The sequence below is a fragment of the Galeopterus variegatus genome, unplaced genomic scaffold (assembly GCF_000696425.1).
Source record: "Galeopterus variegatus unplaced genomic scaffold, G_variegatus-3.0.2 Scaffold1719, whole genome shotgun sequence".
In the NCBI taxonomy this organism is placed as follows: Eukaryota; Metazoa; Chordata; class Mammalia; order Dermoptera; family Cynocephalidae; genus Galeopterus; species Galeopterus variegatus.
The window spans coordinates 310,964-320,326 of record NW_007727830.1 but is presented as its reverse complement, the minus strand read 5'-3'; the positions used below and the strand labels follow the sequence as shown (position 1 = coordinate 320,326).

The 9,363-nt window shown below is 36.4% G+C and overlaps 1 pseudogene; it reads right to left on the bottom strand.

Moving 5' to 3' along the window:
- Positions 1-3,573: 3,573 nt before the first annotated feature.
- Positions 3,574-9,363, bottom strand: part of LOC103595224 — a 6,658-nt pseudogene continuing 868 nt past the window's right edge.

Sequence of the window (9,363 nt, the reverse complement as noted above, 5' to 3'; positions counted from 1 at the left end):
AGCACATCTTTTTGTAAGTTTGACCATAAGAAATGTAGTAATGTTTCACATACTTCCAAATATAAATAAATAAAGTGATTGATTGATTAACTAATTAATTATAACAGAACGTGAAGAAATCCAAAATGCAGTACAAATAGTAACAGATGAACCCAAATGTGTTACAAATGAATATCATAACCACCCTGAAAGGTTAAAGGAGAAAATGAGCTAAGCTACTTAACTTTGGAAAATGTATTTTACCTGTGTTTTTGAGGCTAAGACACACATAAAAAACCCTGTAGTAAGTACTGTACTCTAATTAGTATATCAGTTTCTCACAGGGGTATGTGTTAGCAACTGTCATTGTTTTATGTACTTACTAGCATCAAAGAAATAAGTGAATATCTATAGCAGACAAGAGTCAGGTTTCTTACAGAGAAAAAAGTTAGAAATAAGGAAAGGCTAGAAAAAACTTTGTAATATATGATTTAAATCAAAAGTATCAATATTACCTCATGGCAACACACATACAAATACACATGCACAGGGCCATGAGTTAATGTTGATACCTCCAATTCAAAGATACACACACACATACACATATAGTGTGTAAGCATGTGTGCCACAGGCACAAGTACATGGAGGTTACCATACTTGCATATATTTCTTAGCTCTTCCCCATGAGAAAACCTAGGAGCAGTTCTACTCCTGCTGAAATGATAAAAACGAGTATAATACTGCCCAGATATTGGTTTCTAAATACAATTTTTCGATAAAAGGAGCTTGAGATCCTTACAGACTTGACCAATTCCAAGGCTGAGCAGGGAAAAGAAAGGTAATTCTGGAATATCTAGTGATGCCAGGAAATAAGGAAGTGCTTGAAAAAGCACAGGCATTTCTCAAAGGAAGATATACAAATGGCCAATGGACATACAAAAATGCTCAACATCACTCAGCATCAGGCAAATGCAAATCAAAACTGTATTAAGATATCATCTTACCCCAGTTAGACTGGCTATCATCAAAAAGACAGAGAATAACAAATGCTGCGAGGAGGTGGAGAAAGGGGAACCCTCCTACACTGTTGGTGGGACTGTAAATTGGTGCAGCCATTATGGAAGATGGTGTGGAGATTCCTTAAACAACTACAGATAAAACTGCCCTATGTACCAGCAATTCCTCTGCTAGGTGTATACTCAAAGCAATGGAAAGCATCATGTCAAAAAGATACCTGCACTGCCATGTTTATCACAGCTTTATGTACAATAGCTAAGATATGGAACCAAACTAAATGTCAATCAATGGATGACTGGATAAGGAAAATGTGGTATATTTTCACAACGGAATACTACTCAGCCATAAAAAAGAATGAAATTCTGCCATTTGTAACAACATGGATGAGCTTGGAGAAAATTATGTTAAGTGAAATAATCCAGACACAGAAAGAGAAATACCACATCTTCACTCATATGTGGGAGCTAAGTAACAAAGAAATAAAGACCATAATAAAACAGAATCAAATAAATATGAGTCAATTAATATATATAAGAAAATGAAGAAATAATTAATTGGAGAAGAGACAATTCTTCCTTACAAAAAAGGTGACCAGTACTCATAAAAAGTGTCAAGGTCATGAAAGACAGAGCAAAAATGAGGAACTGCAACAGGGTGGAGGCGACTAAAGAGACACCCTGGGGTCTTGGATTAGATACAGAAACAGAAAAAAAAAAAAAGGCATCAGAAAAACTGACTAAACTTGAATAATGCCAGTAGTTTAGTTAATAGTTTTGTAACAATGTTAATTTCTGTTCTTATAATTGCACTGTGGTTATGTAAGTAGATAATGTCAGAGGAAACTGAGTGAAGGGTATAGTTGGACTTTCTGTACTATTTTGCAACTTTGATGTAAGTCTAAAATTATTTTTAAATAAATTTTGAAAAAATAAAAGATCTTTTGGCCCTAACTTAGAAAGCTGTATAATAAATTAAATAAAAGCAAAGTACAACCTACAGTTTAATTGCTTTATGTATACACATACATACATTTCTTTGTATATATACACATATATTTATATTTAATATATATTTATGTTTATACTCATTTACATTAACATAACGATATAAAAGACTGTAACATCATATACCAAATTGTTAGTTGTTTTTTCTGGTTTGGAGAGAAGGGTAGATAATCAAAGTGGTCATATACTTTCTACCTTATGTATTTTATATTTTTCTGTCATGTTTGAATTTCTATAATGAGGATAGATTCATTTTGAACAAAACAATAAAGGAATTCAAGTTTTTAAAAAAAGAATAAGTTTGAAAAATAGGTGGATCAAAACCAAGTTTAAAAACTAAGCTTACTGTATTTATGGCCCATTAAATATGGGCCTGATTTCTTGAGCCATAGCTCCAGCCAGCATGCTGTATTCCAATTTATATTTCTGTTTGACTGGAAATATTAACAAATAGGGAAGATATAAAATATTTAAAGACCATGGAGCACTTAGGGCTGTCTGGATGATATGTCTCTCATACACAGCCCTGTGCTATGGCTTTTAGGTCAGATTTGGCCATTTAAGTTAGCAATAGCTACTGTGCAGCTTTCTTATATTTCATTTAGTCATATCGTAAACTAACAACAAACTTTGATACATATTTAAAGCTCCTTTTATTCTCTATTCTTCAGGTTATGTGCAAATGATTTGGAGTAAGAGGTCATGTTCATTTCAGGAATAAGTTTTAATTATTAAAAATACCTAAAAAATACACTTATAGTTTAAGGGAGAAATATACCTTTATATTACCCCTCCCCATGCCCATTTAATGCTTGCTGTGTTGTGTCTTGCTGAATTTTCAGAATGAACTAAACCTTTGTTTATTAAACTTCTAATGAGCTGCATAGGTTGCTCAATTTCTGCATGGACTACAGAGAAGTCATCATCACTGCCCATGTGGTCTTTCTGTGCTGGGATTGCCACGTGTTAGTGATGCAGCCGCATCATGGGGGCGGAGTGCATCTGAAAAGGAAATGAATGGATATCTAGAATGTCTTTAAATGAGACCTCCAGGAGATACTAAATAATATAACTGTAATTTCAATCTTCCTTGTATTTAGGTTTCCAGTGAGTTTATATGATTATGAGGTGGTGGTTCTATCCTGCGTTAGTTTCTATATTTTCTAGTCTTTTATTTATAATTATGTCTCATACCACACCTCAACACAATTTGGCAATTCATGAAGAATGTCATGGTCTTTCAAATCAAAAACTAAAGCTATGAAATGATATTAGGATAATGCAGTAATTTGTACTCTATAAATTTTATTTAATCACTAAAGTCACTTTCTTAATGAATCAAAGTACAGGCATAGCTGGGAGATGTTGCAGGTTCAATTCTAGACCACTGCAATAAAGCAAATATTGCAATGAAGAGAGTTGCACAGAATTTTTTGGTTTCCCAGTGCATACGAAAGTTACGTTTACACTGTACTGCAGTCTATTAAGTGTGCAATAGCGTTATGTCTATAAAAACAATGTGCATGCCTTAATTTAAAAATACTTGCTGCTAAAAATGCTAATAATCATCTGAGCCTTCAGTGAGTCATAATCTTTTTGCTGGTGGAGCGTCTCACCTCAGTGTTGATGGCTGCTGACTGATCAGAGTGGTGATTGCTGAAGGCTCTGGTGGCTGTGGCAATTTCTTAAAATAAGACAAGGATGAAGTTTCCTGCATCAATCGACTCTTCCTTTCATGAAAGATTTCTCTGTAGCATGCAATGCTGTTTGGTAGCACAGTAGAACTTCTTTCAGAATTGGAGTCAGTCCTCTCAAACTCTGCCACTGCTTTATCAGTTAAGCGAATATAATATTCAAAATCTGTTGTTGTCATTTCAACAATGTTCACAGCAATTTCACCAAGAGTAAATGCCATTTTGATTAACCACTTTCTTTGCTCATTCATAGAGTTTGGATGTGTCGTCCTCCCAAAACTCATGTGGAAATCCGATTCCCAATGTGGCAGTGTCAGGAGCTATTGGAGTCATGGGGGCAGATCCCTCATGAATGGATTAATACCTTCCCTGGTGGGGGGTGGAGCTCATGAGTGAGTTCTTGCTCTATTAGTTCCCACGAGAGCTGGTTGTTTAAAAGAAGTCTGGCACCTCCCGTCTATCTCTCTTTCTTCCTCTCCCCATGTGATCTGCTTGTACCCGCCGGCTCCCTGCCACTTTCTGCCATGAGTAGAAGCAGCCTGAGACCCATGCCAGATGCAGCTGTCCCAGAGTCATAAGCCAAATAAACCGCTGTTCTATATAAATTACCCAGTCTCGGGTATTCTGTTATAGCAATGCAAAACGGACTAATACACTCATCCATCTCAGTGCCAATTTTATGAATTAGTCCATTTCTGTTGCTTATAACAAAATACTTGGAACTGTGTAATTTACAAAGAAATAGAATATTTATTGCTTACAGTTTCCAAGACTGGGAAGTCCAAAGTCCAAGAAACTCATCCAGTGAGGTGACTCTACAACAATGCAGGGTGTCACATGGCAAAAATGGTGGAGCAGAGGGAGAGGGGATTTGCCAGTGTCCTTTAAATAACCATCTATCATGGGAACTAATAGAGTGAGAACTCACCCACCACCCTGCCCTCAGGGAAGGCATTAATCCATTCATGAGAGATCCACCCCCATGAACTAAATAGCTACCAGCACTGCCACATTGGGGATCAGATTTTCACATGAACTTTAGGGGGGACAAACATATCTAAACTCTAACATTTTGCCCCTAACCCACTAAAACTCATCTTACTCATACAGAATGCAATCATTTCATCCCAACAGTCCAAAAAGTCTTAGCTTGTTATAGCACCAACTTAAAAGCCCAAAGTCCAAAGTCTCATCTGAGACCATAGACAAAACTCCTTCCAGCTGTGAACATGTAAAAATCAAAATCAAATTTATCTCCTTTCAAGATACAATGGTGGAACCAACATTGGGTACACATTCCCACTCCAAAAGGGAAGAACAGGCCAGAAGAAAGAGAAATGGGCCCCAAACAAATCCAAAACCCAGCAAGGTAGATATTAAATCTTAAAGCTCCAAAATAATCCACCTCATCAGTTAAGTTTTATCAAGAGATTGTAGCAATTCATTCACATCTTCAGGCTCCACTTCTAATTCTAGTGTTCTTGCTATTTCTACCACATCTGCAGTTCCTTTCTCCACTAATGCCTCAAATCTCTCAGAGTCATCCATGAAGGTTGTAATCAACTTCTTCCAAACTCCTGTCAATAACATTTTGACCTCCTTCCATGAATCACAAATGTTCTTAATGACATCTACAATGGTGAATACTTTCTAGAAGATCTTCAATTTACTTTGCCCAAATATATCAGAGAAATCACGACCTATGGCAGGTATAAGCCTTACAGAACGTATTTCTTAAATAATAAGACATGAAAGTCAAAAATACTCCTTGATCCATGGGCTACAGAATCGATGTGGTGTTAGCAGGCATGAAAACAACATTACTCTCCTAGCAAATCTCCATCAGAGCTCTTGGGTGACCAGGGGCATTGTCAATGAGCAGTAATATTTTGAAAGGAATCATTTTTTCTAAGACGGGTCTCAACAGTGGCCTTAAAATATTCAGCAAACCATGCTACAAACAAATGTGCTGTCCTTCAGCCTTTGTTTTTCCATTTATACAGCACAGGCAGAGTACATTTCGCAGAATTCTTAAGGTCCTTAGAATTTTCTGAATGATAAATGAGCACTGGCTTTAATTTAAAGTTACCAGCTGCATTAGCCCTTAACAGGAGTTAGCCTGTCCTCTGAAGCTTTGAAGCCAGGCATTGACTTCTTCTCTTCTTTAGCTATGAAAGTCCCAGATAGCATATTTTTCCAATAGAAGGCTGTTTCATCTACACTGAAAATCTGTTGTTTAGTGTAGGCACCTTCATCAGTGATTTTAGCTGGATCTTCTGGGTAACTTGCTGCAGCCTCTACACCAGCACTTGCTGCTTCACCTTGCATTTGTGTTGTATTGAGATGGCTTCTTTCCTTGCACTCCATGAACCGGCCTCTGCTAGCTTCAAATCTTTCTTCTGCAGCTTCCTCACCTCTCAGACTTCATAGTATTGAAGGGAGTTAGGCCTTGCTTTGGATTAGGCTTTGGCTAAAGGGAATTCTGTGGCTTATTTGATCTTCTACTCAGACCACTAAAACTTTATATTAGCAATAAGGCTAATGAATAAGTGTGTTCTCATGAATAGCACTTTGAATTTCCTTCAAGAACTTTTCCTTTGCATTCACCACTTGGCTAACCACTTAGTGCAAGAGGCTTAGCTTTTGACCTGTCTTGGCTTTTGACATGCCTTCTCCACTAAGCTTAATCATTTCTAACTTTTGATTTAAAGGGAGAGACCAGCAACTTTTTTTTTCGTTTAGACACTTAGAAGCACTGTGTGGTTATTAGTTGGGCTGATTTTAATACTGTTGTGTCTCAGGGAATAGAGAGGATAGAGGAGAGGGAGAAAGATGGGGGAACAGTTGGTTGGTGTAGCAACCAGAGCAATTTATCAATTTTTATCAATTACGTTCTCTGTTTTATATGGGTGCAGTTCATGGCACCCCACAACAATTACAATAGTAACATCAAAGATTATTGATCACAGATCACCATAGCAGATGTAAGTAATAAGGAAAACATTAAAAATATTGCAGGAATTACCAAAATGTGACACAGATACATGAACTGAGCACATGCTATTGAAAAATTGGTGCCAATAGACTTGCTCAACAGAGGGTTGCCACAAACCTTCGATTTGTAAAAAACACTATATCTGCACAATGCAATCAATCAAAGTACAATATAACAAGGTATGTCTGTAACCTGAAAAGTTACGTAATACAGTATTATCATTCTCAGTTTGAAGAATTTTTTTTTCTGTTGTTACTGTGATTAATTTGAAGTAATGACGATATTCACTGGAATTAAAAGTTCTGACTAGTTTTACTATTTATGACAGAGTAATATATGGATTAGCAAGGGGATAAGAAAAATGCGATGAAAACAAATTCCTGGTCAACCTCATTAAGTGACCAGAAAGTGTCATTTTAAGTAAAGAACAAACTTAATCTGAATACCAGGTCTTCATGCCCAATCCATTATTATGACATACTTAAAAAATGTATATGTATATATGTAAACTTAAAGGACTTTTTGTTTTGAAAACTGCATAAGAACTGCATGAGGATTTGTCAAGCTTCTTTAGTGCCTAGATTCAACCAGAAGTATTCCAAACAAAGGATGAGAATTTCTGAAGATTTAGACTTTCATTTTTGGGTTTGACTTCCTTTGCCCTAAATCAGAGACCAGCACACTTTTTCTGTAAAGAAGGAGAAAGTAAAGATTGTCAGCTTTGTGACACTACAGTTTTTTTGAATCACTGTCCTCTGCCATCGTGTAAAAGCAGCCACAGACAGTACATAAAGCAAGGGTGTCGCTGTGCTTCACTAACTCTGCTCACAAAACAGGAATCAGGTTACATCTAACACAGAGACGTCCCTTTTTATATGTTCCTCAGAAAGAACCATCAAATCAAATTTGAACAATCAGAACAAAAGTTATGTTTTTGTGGACACTTAAGGAAAATCATATAAATTGAAGAATATATTTGCAAAGTGAAAAAAATGTACACTTAAAAGAAGTGTCTTTGAAGTCACATAATCTTCAAACTGACTGATGATATTACTAAAATAATTAAGGGATTCTTCAGTTTGTCTTTAGAAAGAAGTGCAGACGTTGGAAATGTCTGGTGTGACAGATATACATTACATGTAAAGATTTAAACACACAGACAGTGTGACCTGCCCAAAGTCTCATAGTTGATGGGAGCCAAGCTAAAATCCAAATGTTATGTCCTCTGCTCTTGTTGCCTTTAAATATCATAGCACTACCATTTAAATATTAAACTCACAGCTTTATGGTATCAGCAATATCTCTACTTTCTGGCCTTTGTGGTTAAACATCCAGGGAAATGTAAATTACATTGGAAGGTGTGCAAATGAGTTAACAAAGCACTTTTGTGACTTAGGTAATGCAGGCACTTTCCCTTTCACAAGTCTTTTCTCCAAGGACATGAAAAAGACAACCCACTGAAGATTATGTACAGTTATTAAAGGGAACTATCATTAAAGGTAAAGTATAATGATTAAAGAGAACAAATCACAAGCCTACTGCACATAAGAAACTTGCCTTTCATGTAATATTTGCATCCAAAGGGCAAAGATATACAGAAGAAAAATCTAATCCTGTTGAACAAAGTGAAGCCAACTCTATGACCAAAAATGAATACTGGAGTGTACCACAGGCCTGCCCAGGTTCAAGGAATAGGAGGAATAGATTCGACCTCTGGATGGGGGGTGACAAGGGCACACAGCAGAAGAGCATGTGGGTGAAAGATATTATTGCAGTCACCTTTGGAAAACGCATGCTGCTACAGAGAACATGCCCGAATAGGTCATTTAATTGTAGCCATAGTAATAGAGATACATTTGTGAATTACATGTCTGCGAGAAAAAATTTTCAAAAATAGGAGGCTATCATTCACATTTGAGAATGTCATGAGAATATTTTAATATACTGACTTACCATGTACAGAGAATTTTTGTTTGTTTTTCTTTAATCTTTTTTTTTTTTCCTTTTTGTCTTTTTTTGTGACTGGCAGCGGATCGCAACCCTCAGTGTCGCGCCTGTACCGGACCGGGACCGGCAACGGGATCGCAACCCTCGGTGTTGCTCCCGCACCTCGCTCAGCCAGTGAGCAGGAACCGGTCTGTATGTGGGATCCGAACCCTCGGCGGGAGCGCCGCCGCGCTCCCAAGTGGCACACTGTAGCAGTGCGCCACCGGGCCGGCCCTTTCTTTAATCTTTTAAATTGCATTGTACTGACATCGAAAACATTTAGGCAGAAAAAATACAATATATTCAAAGAGTTAAATGAGAAATTATAATCATGCAGCTTTTATTCTTGAGAATATTTGAGCTCAAGTTAATAGTGCTCAATACTCCAAATCTCTCATTGCATTGTGATTATCCTATCTGTTGTTATTAATATAACATCATCATATTTATTTTATAATTGTATGTTACAAATATATAATTACTGTAATTTAACTTCTCTATAAAAATGTAATTTAAAAAATTATCTTGGTTATTTAAATGCATGCTAATCAGTAAGAAATTACTTAAGTAAAACAAGAAAATTGACAGAAGAAATAGAAAATAAACTTCTGGAGAAGGATAATTTCAGAGACTAATTACATCTCCAAAAATAAACCATAAATGCAACTAATATAAAGACCTTTTCCTT